Genomic DNA, 11,393 nt, shown 5'->3' with positions numbered 1-11,393 from the left:
ACAACCTGGGAGCCCTCAAGGGATGTCCAACTGACAGCTTAGGCCCACTCTGTTCCCAGCAGGGCACGGGCTTAAGCCACAGTTGGACATCCTTAGCACTGACGTGGAAGTGGGTCTCTGTGCTTGCCAGCCATCAGCCTAGCTTGTGGCTGAGCAGCGCTCCCCCTGTGGGAGCACACTGACCACCAAAAGGCAGCTCCTGTGTTGAGTGTCTTCCCCCTGGTTGTCAGGTGGTCAGTGCACATCATAGCGACCAGTTGTTCTGCCATTCGGTCAATTTGCATATATATATATATATATATAATGGGGGCCTGTGAACATATTGGATTACTGACCCATTCAAAACCCCATTAATCATCTGACCATCACTATACCCAATTTTGGGTATCAGAACACAGTGACATTTTAGGTCTCAAGAAATTAGACTCAATTAAGAGCCTTTGTCTAAAATGTCTGAAGGATCTCAGCATTTTCTTTTGCCCAATTCACAGTCATTCTAGTATCAGGTCACTGATGTCTTGGTGAAAGCATTAACACTATGCTTCTGCCCTAGCTGAAGGATTGTTCCTCAAGGGTCCACAGTTTCTACTTTTCTAAAGGGGCTCTTAATCTATGAACTGGCTCAGTTGATAGAACTTTACTCTCCATTATAAATACCCCAGACATGTTTCCAGTGACTAGACTTGGTACTTTTCTGCTATATACATCAGGTAACCATTTACTAGGCTGTCCAACTATTTAGTTGTTGACAATACTGAGACCATTTACGCATTTCCTGACATTTCTGTAGACAAAAACATTCAAATACTAATTTGTTTCTGTTTCTTATTAATTATTGGTGTCCCTGCTGTCTTTAGATATTAATTACTTTTGTTTTCCCTCTATTACTCTAGAATAGACACCCATTATCCTCTACTGAAATTGTAACACAATTTACCAGGCGACTGAAAAATACACAGGAGTACCAGGAGACACGAGAAAAACCTATTTATTTCCAGATGTTTCACATGTACTAGTACAGTGACTCAGGGGGTCAGTTCTCCAAATCCTGAGCAAACCAATATGGAGGAAGCTTTCTCTTTATACTCTTTGGTTTTTTTGTCCCCCATATATGGATCAGACATCCGGACCTTTTGCAGGCTTTGCAAAAAGCCCTGTGTGTTGGGATAGGGGCCATGAGACTACATGTAAAGGCCTGTTGTCCCAAGTAGATCCCTGGAAAGGATCTGGGGTGTTATCCAAGGTGTCCCTTGAGATAAACTTTAACCATGCAGGTGTTGGGACATTCAAGTAGTTGCTAGCAAAGAGGCTACTCTATGCAAGCAGGACCAAGGGCAAGCCTAGGAAGCTTTAATTTCAGTTTTAAGTGTACACAAAATGATTCAATTAACTGCTGGAGGAATTACACCGCATGAAACATATGCAGTTGCAAATTACACAGCACTTTATTACTCACAAAAGTTCCTGATGCTGCAGGTACAGGCTTGATAGGATCCTGGTGGTGCTGTCCTCTGGGGTCCAGCAGCTGGGCTGGTCCGGTCTGGATGCAGGGGGCCAGGGTTCCTCATCCAAGAGCTCGGTTGCGTTTTGATCAGGTGATACTAGCTGTTCTTCTGTTGTCTGGCAGAGAGAGGAGCGTGGAGCAGTGTTGCTTGCCGGACTGACAAAAGGTTGCGCCTTTGTGGCTGTCTCAACAGGCGAGCACTGTTGGCTGGTCAGGATCCATTTTTAAAGCCTGTTTTGTACCCGCAGCAGTTCAGGTGGCTATCAGTGAGTTACGTCAGTGCACACATGTTAATCTCAAGCAGGGCGAGGGGCTACATGTGGTTATTTAGGGAGAATACATCACTCGCACAAATGGTTATCTTAGTAAGTCACTCTGAGTTAGTAACTGATGTTCAAATCCTTATCTTTGGGGTACACACGCTTCAGGGCAGTGGGGAATGTATCTTTAATATCACATGTTAGGTTTCGGGAAAGTTAACTCAAACATTTTAAAAACTTTTCAACATTTTTAAAACTTTTTAAAACATTTCTACATTTTACTATAACACCTGGCCTGGTGCCAGTGCTGATAACCCACTCTGGGGGTTGTGTATTGTTCATGGTTTATGGCCTCTGTAAAATGTGAGTATTTATGTAAACAGGTCTTGCAAGACTAGAAACTTAAGGAAGGGGCATTGACTAGACTATAGGCTATCAGGAATGTGCGTTAGTGATACTAAATAACTAGGTTCAGAGTTAGGCTGCTGGTCTCCCCCCTCCCCTCAAAAAATGTCTTATTTTCCTCATCAAAGTTAGGAACTGATCTCTACTGTGGTATCTCTTACTGCAAGAGCAGTGACTACAAAGCTTTTTAAGCATGCTTTTTTTCTCCCTCATTACTGTATATCTTCATGTATTAGTGAAGTGACTGTTCTCTCTGAGAGTCTCAAAGACTATAGTTTTGAAATAGTCTGGTTGTAGGTATAACATATTAAAACCACTTGAATATTTCTATCTCCCTGAGCTTTTTTATTCCTTTCTCTATATTATGGCAGATAAGTTGTAGCACTTCAACCTAATTAACTATATGCCACTATTAAACCCCAAATTTTGTCAGGCAATTAAGTCAACTGTTAGAACTACTTGCAGTTATATGAGTTAACACATTAAATACAGAGTCTACAAATTTGGCCTAATTCAAACGTTATATTTTCTCTTACTTGTTCCAAAACTTGTGTAATTTATCCCCTCGTTAGGTTATCCCAGTTTCTATAGATGTAAAAACTAAATTTTGTCCTTCTTTTTCGGAGGCGGGTAGAACTATAAGCAATTTGTACTTGTCCCACTGCACATGCTGATATATGGTAATGATTCCAGGTTTAGTGTTTAGTGGTAACAAGTAATAATTAGCACAGGCATTGAGGAGAATAGGTATCTCTCCAGTCAACTCCAGTTAAGGGTATTGGATGCTTGTAAAATAGGGAAAATCTGGTTTCCTCACATTGTAGGGTAGGATGCTTCTACTGGCAGCATCAGAAAGTCTCAGAGATTCAAAATTCTAAGCTTAATGTGGATGCCCCATATCTCTCAAAATAAAGCCATAGGTTTCCACTTCTTCACAATCCCTGCCTTGGCTTTGACAGGAGAGCCTTGAAGATTGTATCAACTCAACAGAAGCCGTGATTCTGCAATCTAAACAATTAAACTTTCAATGTTGTTTTAAGAAATATTGACCCAGATGCCATAAGATTAAAAAGGGAGCTTATTTTGAGGCTGACTGCAGTGCTCTCTTGATTTAAATAACAACTTAGGGAGAGTTAAAAACAAAGCTGAGCTTGCTCAATTCTTTTTGTAACAGATGCCCTCAGAAGAAACACTCTCAAAGGAGAGTCCTTGACTCTTCATTTTTCCCCAAATGAAGGCTCTTCATTACTTTGTCTCATGTGGCTTTTGCTTCTATGAAGACTCCATCACAGGCAACTACAGATGATGTCTTCATTAATTGTGAAACTACTTACTTATCTTATTGAGCATGACAAATAGCACTAAAATGTAGTGGCTTAAAAGATACAGTAAACATTTATTATCTCACAAGTTTATGGTGCCTGAGTTTGAGAGGAACTTCGCTGAGCAGGTCACACATGGTGTCATAGCGTCATATGATGGCTATGGCTTCACTCCCCTGAAGGTCTGACTGAGACTGGAAGTAGCCTCACACATATGCCTGGCAGGTTCAAGCTAATGTTTGGCAAATGTATCCATTTCTCTCCACACAGGCCTCTCTGCAGGGCTGCTTGAGTATCCTCAAGGCATGAAAGCTAGCTCCCCTTGCCTGCAGAAAGAGCATTTCACAATTCATACACAGAAATTTTAATGCCTTTACTCACCTAGCTTCACAAATATTAGTGTCTTCTAACATATCCAATTGGCTATAGGTCCATTCCCGATTCAACATGGAAAGTGACCATACAAAGGCCTGAAGGTGTGGATCATTGAGGGCACTCTTGAAAGCTGACTGCCTTATCATTGCTTGCCATGGACCATCCATGGTCTGTTTTCCGTGTCCAAGGAGATCAGCTTTGAAAGAAAGCCCAAAAACACGACCCATCTTCATATCCAATCATTAAATTTTCATAGCTTATGCTAATTTTTATATCAGATCAAGATACAGAAGCCAAAGAGAAATTTTAACTTAATTGTGATACAAAATTTTTGGACTGGCACCGGATTCTTTGACCACCAGAGTTGAAGAATGAATCCATAGACAGAGGGTAGTATAGCAAAGGTGAAGATTTATAAAACATCAAGTACAGACTCCCACGTGGGGAGAAGGAAAGGGTCCCACTGAGTTCCTTTTCCCTATGGCTTATAAAGGCTGCAGATCTTGGTGCCTTGATATCCCCTCTGATTGGTCACTATTCCCTTAGATTGGTTACTATCTAACTCCTGGGCTCAAAGGTTGAACCTCACATGGGACATGTAAGGTTCTCCCCCCCTCCTCCCTTATTGTTTTCCTATTCCCTTTGGGCTTTCTTCCTCTCCTTCTGGATGAAGGGCTTCCTTCCCTTTATTTTGTAAATATATGTAGAACTTTTGCTGTTCCCAGCTCCATCATTCTATGGAAATGTACCTGTTGCAGCTTTTCAGCTTCCCTATTCTATGGGAATATACCTTCTGCTGCTCTGCAGCCCTGTGCTTTTTCCATGGTCCTCTTAACTTCCAAAATTTCTAAAATTTCCTAAACCCATCCTATTTTACCCCTTAAATTCCTGTTTCAGTTGTTAATTATGATTTGAAGAACTGAAGAAAATTGGTGTCACTAAGGTTTCACAGAAACAGAAATTCCAGGAATCTACTGCCACCCACAGAACTTGGAGAATCAAAGAAAAAGGTTTGGAATATAAAATATAGAACAATAGAGGCGAGGCCCAGTGGAGAAACTGAGACTGCTGAGAAGAGTGCTGTTTACTAGTAAGTAGGGCCCTTAAAGCTCAGGTGAGAATTAGAACTCTGAGTTGATATACTAGTTTTCTGGTGCTCTTACTTCTGGAGGCATGATGGTACCCTTTTAGCTATTACCAAAATAAATGACAAAGTATTAAACTGCTCATTCTGGAACTCATTGCTAGGTTGAAAAATAAGTACTTATGAAAGATGCTAATGGAAATTTGCAATGAAAGGAAAGCCAATAAAAAGGAACAAAATCTTTGCCTTTAGCCATTAAATCCTCTTCTACATACTCCTTATACAGATCCTGACTACAAAGTAGCACACATTTTTGCAGTGTTCTAGCCCAGCATCATAAAAGAGAGTATTGAAAAATAGGTGTGTAAGTGAGACATTACATTAATACCTAGTATAGTTGTAGTATTTGTGAAAATATTGGACACAGACTGAGTTTGTGCACAACTTTTTTAAGGGCATCCATTTCAAAATTCCCCTTGATAATTTGTTTAAAATATTATGTAGTTATTTTCCAGATGATCCATACAATTGGCAACAACTGCCTTAGCAAGTCATATTAAATCCAAAATGCTATCACCATTTCAGCATCTTTTCATATACATAAAATGAACCTCCTATATCAAGAAATATAGCTTTCTTTTTCATTATGCAATTTATGACACCTTACCTAGAATCAGTTGACATAACAAAAATATAATGTTATCAAATGTTGGCGTGAAACTCCCACTGAATATTTGTGACACTTTTCCACGTTTTGTCTTCTGTCACCACATACTGTATTTACCATAGAGACATCCATGGTCCTTCTCCAGGTGGTACCCTCAGATCTGGACCTCATCATTGCCCCATGCAGGTCATGGGACAGAGGCCCCATGGAAATACCTTCATAGAAGCACTCTGCAGACACTTCGCTCTTTGTGACCTAAGGTGGTGGCTGAAGCCTGGCTTGATACTCCTCTGATATGGAACCCAGAGGAATCTCACTTTGCCCCATTCCATCTAAAGAGAGTTCATTTTAGAGCAAATTCCCACTTTCTTGAATGTATATTCAAGACATTCCACCTCTTCCTGCAATGACTTTTTTCCCCACACTGTACAGGCTGCATGTATGTTTCAATATATTTAGTTTTACAAACAGATGCCATAGATCCATACTTTTTGCCTTATTTTTTGACTTGTGCTTTCTCTCTTACTACATGTATCTTTTGAACAATGAAACCCTGCTGCACCCTTATTGGCAATGTGAACATGCACAGGTAGTGTAACCATTATTGTACCTCCATTTCTCCATAATATACTGCAGATAATATTTCTACCTCATTTGGGCTTTTAGGTAGACTAAATAAATAAATTTAAAGGTACAGGAGAGTCCTGGCCAATGTTTCACAGCGGGTTGAGCATCATCCTGTGCACCAAAAGTTTGCCAGTTTGATTCCCAGTCAGGGCACATGCCCAGATTGCAGGTTTAATCCCCTGTAGGGGTGTGTGCAGGAGGCAACTGATTGATATTTCTCTTTCTCTCCATCTCCTGTCATCTCTTTCCAAAGAATCAATAAAAACATCTTAAGGAGAAAAATTTCCTCACATTTATAATTCTAATGAATGTCTAACTTTTTTTAAAAAGAAAAAAATAATGGAAAAGAAAGTACTAGGAGAATATCTGACACACAGTATGCATTATATGTTGTTGTTTTGTTGTTATTGGTACTATTGTGATAACAATTAGTATTACCTTCATGAATGTGGGTGGGGGGTGAATATATTTAGTAAATTGTCAAATCCAAAAATTCATCTGCCGAATATATAACTGCATTTTTATACAGCTGATATTTATAGGGAAAAACAATTGAACAATTATATTGTGAATTGACAAAAAATAAAAAGCAGTCAAGACAATTTATACCAAATAAAACTTTGCAACTTAATTATTTACTTAATGTCTCAATTCTCCAATTTATTTTATCAATTAAGTTCTTACTCCAAATGATAATTGTACTTCCTACACTTGTCTCTTTGCAAAGTATTTTTTTTTAAATACTTTGATTTAAGAATATAAAAACAGAAGCATTACTAGGATTTAGCAAAGGTAGTTATCTTTACAATGCTTCAGGAACCCATGTATTCCCCAATGGTTACTAAACAATGCCATGTTATATCTAAAACTGTTTTTTTTAAAGTCACATGGAGACTACTTTTGGTTATTAAATTTTGAATTAGGTAGAGTACATCATTTATACCACCCATGCATGTAATCATTCATTGATTTAATATGCACTGTAGGAAAGCCACCAAGTGAAATAAAGGTCTGATATTAGAATGTGAAATTGCATAAAAGAAGATGAATGATAAGGAACTAACTTTAACAGTATCTGTTTTTCCACACAGGGGCTTACCTCAAATAGAAAACTCTATAAGCAGAATTCAAATACCCTACATTATTGAAGGGTTATGTGACATATATTTTTAATTTAAAATATTCAGTTGTGAGAGAAACAAACCATTTAAGAATACTGAAGTGCTCTAAAGTGCTTTTCAAATATGAGGAGTCTATATATTTAAAACTGTATTGTTGAGTGTAACTGCTTTTCTACAATGATAATGTAATTTGAATTGCATAGATAGAGATTTATACTTTAATCCCTACCTCCCACCCCAAATCACATACATACTTACAAGCTAATAGAATCACTGAAGAAATGGAAGTAATAGAAATGTCTTTTCTCACAACAAATTTTGCAGTTAAAACTCAGCCTGATTCTCCATGGTTTTGATAATGATTTAGTACCTTTTATTACTTTTGTATTGGAGGGCTCATATATGGAGCATTGAACTATCCATTAAAAGTAGTTTGCAGCCCTGGCCACTGTGGCTCAGTTGGTGGGGTGTCATCCTATATACCGAAATGTTGCCGATTTGATTCGTGGACAAGGCACATGCCTGGATTGCAGGCTTGATCCCCAGTAGGGGTCAGGCAGGAAGCATCTGATAAACATTTCACTCTCAAACCCATGTTTCTCTCTCTTCCTCTCCCTTTCTCTCTCTCTAAAAATTAATAAAAATATTTTTAAAAAGACTTTGCAAAGAAACAAGGTTAAGAAGAAGACAGGAAGAGGGGGTCTGTAGTTGACCCAGAGAAGTGTAGATGAGGTCATTCCGGGATCAAGGTACGATTCATATAAGGATTCCAGAGGAAAATGTAGTTTATACTACCAAGAGTTTATAATGTGAAAGAAATAACAGATGAGAAGATATAAAGCCAATTTTCTCATTAAACAATTGAGACCAGTAAGGTTGTGATTTATCTTAAAATCACACAGCTAATGAATGGCAGAGAAAGACCTAGAGCTCACTTTCTCACTCTAGAATATGTGATCATTATCTGCGTGAAGGCCAGAGATGATCTGGTTGAGGATTGAGAAATGCTAGCATTCACTGAGTTGTATCTGCTACCAGGAAGCATTTACTTCAATATGGCATGAATCACAGGGTGAATTAAAAACAGTCAGCATTAGGATAAAGACTGGATAAGAACACACAGAGTACATCCATCCAAAAAAACAGTGATAAACTTACTTGATATGCAAAATCAGAAAACAAGCAAGAGATTTCGTGTCTTCACAATATGTTGTAGTATATTTAGAAATTATACTAATATTTAGGATATTGATATTTTACATCTGAGTTCCAGTTTTAACAAGAACCAAGGAAGCAGATGTTCTGTGATGTCTTTATTTTGTAGTTGTATGCATGTTGGGGCTCTCTTTGGAAAAATAAAACATCAAGAATTTAAAATATTGCACTATCTTAATGCACTATCTTTTGCATCTGTCTACTAGAATTTAGAAAATAACATCTTCCAGCTGCATTGTGTCAACTTTCAGGGAAATTCTACTTCTGCCTATACACATGGTTCTATTAATACCAAGCAAGGTGCAAAGTAGAATATAGTCAAAGGGATCATTAAGCTATTTATATCTCAACTAGAGGTCCGATGCATGAAAATTCATGCAAACGTAGACCTTCCTTCCCCCGGCTGCCAGGACCGGCTTCCCTCCGGCGCCCAGGACCCGGGCTGGCTTCCCTCCTGCTCAAGCTTTGTCAGGAAGGACATCTGGAATGACGTCCGGAAGACATCCAGTCTAATTAGCATATTACCCTTTTATTATTATGTATTTGATATAATAAGTTCACAATTACTTAGAATAAAGAGGAATATGTCAGGGAAGTAAGATTTCATTTCCTGTAGTGTTTATTAAACAGTGAAGTATATGTGCAAGGTATAATGGATTAAAAGTCTCATGACATCAGATGGACTTTCTGAAATACCATGGCAAAAATTCCAAATAATTTTGAGAGTATTTAAGCATTTGGAGAAGTGAGCCAGCCACTAGTCATAACTGCTCTCTATTTAAGTAGAGTCAAGACCCAGCAGATTTTACAGGACTGTATCTTTTGATAACTGTATTTTAGGAAGTCTACATTTGCCTTAGGCTTCCTAACTACCTTTATGAATAAATATTTGAAAAATAAATGCATTATAAAATTAATTTATTTAAAACAGTTAGCAATCGATACTAGATGGAAAACATTGTTATAAATAATGCAAGATAATTAAGTTGGTAAATGTCGAAGCTTTTCTATAAGATGTTTTTCAACTTCCAGGAGCCTAGTTTTTTTTTTTTCATAGTACCCACTTTTGTTTGTTTTGTTGCCTTTGGAGAAAACAAATTCTTTTGCACAAAGCATGAAAAATCTTTGACTAATAACTAGAAAAAATTTTATATACTTTAACAAGTCAATAGGTTATTGATCCAGAAACTCTCATTTTTTTCTGACTCTAATAAAATTTAAATAACAGAATTAAAAGTGAGTTTATAGACATGCATAATATAATTGCATAACAGATACTATATTAGTTGAATACTCTCTGTTATTTCCTTTTCTTATTCATTTACAGAACCCTAGATGTGAATATGCTTGGGAATTAATCATAATTCATTTAAGCCAATTTTTACAAATGATTGATTTAGAGAAGGATATAGAGCTGTTTGCTATGATACCCGTGCTATCAGTGGAAGTGGAGTTCTTAGGGTGCTACAAGGAAAATAATTTCCTGAGGCACCCATGGGAGGATAAGGTTTTATGGAAAACTTTATTGATGATGTAAAATTAGGGGGGTTCTTGTTTAAGGTCCCATCTCTGTCTGTTCTGCTATGGAAAACCCCCAATCTCATCTTCAGCAGGGCCTGAATTAAGGCCACTGCCCCGAATTTCTGTTCCATATAAAGTACAATCCAGTCTAGTATCTGGATAGCTTAGCTTGTGTTCCCAGCTGAAGTCCATTGCCTCGGTTGTCTGCACAGCTGTGGGCCATGCTACTGATTAAGGCCACATGGCTATGGAGAGAGAACAGGAGAGAGCTCGGGCGAGGGTGGGTCAGGGAGCAAGCAAGAACAAGTGGGAAGAAGAGCATGAACAAGGAGGAGGTAACTCTTTGTCTAGAGAGTTTAACTTTACAAAATTTGGAGTGTTTCTGATAGGGACCACGCTAGCCAATCCACTGTTCCTTAGACTAAACTAGCAGGCAAGCACCTTCTCTATATCACCCCAACTTCAGTGAGCATGAGCCCACCTCTCCCTTTGATCCTTTACCTCAGTGATCTGCAGGGGATGGACTAGTGGTTCCCTGAGGAGCATGATGTTGTAGCTTCCTGGGGAAGCCATCCAGATGACCATACTTATAATGTCTGGCCTTCCCTTTGCTCTCTTCTTATTATTAATAAACTAGCTAATTATCATGATAATACCTGGAGCTAAAGTACCCATAATGCAAAATAAGGCCACAAGTCTTAGAATCAAAGTTAAATGGAGAAGACTAGAGCAAGACTCTGTCTTTGAGTAACTGAAGAAAATCCTGGTCTACCTGCCTCCAGATATTTTAATAAATGCAAAATATACTTCTTATGGTTTGATCTAGACATAGTTTGGACACTAGTATATCTTATATGTATGTTGGCAAGGGATCCAATTACAGTCAAGAGGCTTTAGTTTCATTTGAACCAAAATGAAGACCAAACTTCAGCTTAAATGAGCTCAGAAAGTGCTATAGACATTTCCTTTTCCCCCCTTTATCTTCCTCCATTCCACTTTTGCCCCACCCACAGGCCTTCACCACACCATTGTCTGTGTCTATGGGTTATGCATATATACATATAAGTTCTTTGGTTAATCGTTCCTGTACCTCCCCCACCCCACCTTCCCTCTGAGATTCATCAGTCTGTTCCATGCCACTGTATCTATTTTGTTGGTCACTTTATTTTGTTCATTAGATTCCACTTATGAGTGAGCTCATGTGAGACTTGTCTTTCTCTGACTGGCTTATTTTGCTTAGCATAATACTCTCCAGGTCCCTCCAAGTTATCTCAAAGGGTAAGAGATCCTTG

The sequence above is a fragment of the Myotis yumanensis genome, unplaced genomic scaffold, assembly GCF_028538775.1.
Source record: "Myotis yumanensis isolate MYYU_CA2020_CCGP unplaced genomic scaffold, mMyoYum1.0.hap1 SCAF_3, whole genome shotgun sequence".
NCBI classification, from domain to species: Eukaryota; Metazoa; Chordata; class Mammalia; order Chiroptera; family Vespertilionidae; genus Myotis; species Myotis yumanensis.
Note: the sequence above shows the minus strand (reverse complement) of the source record.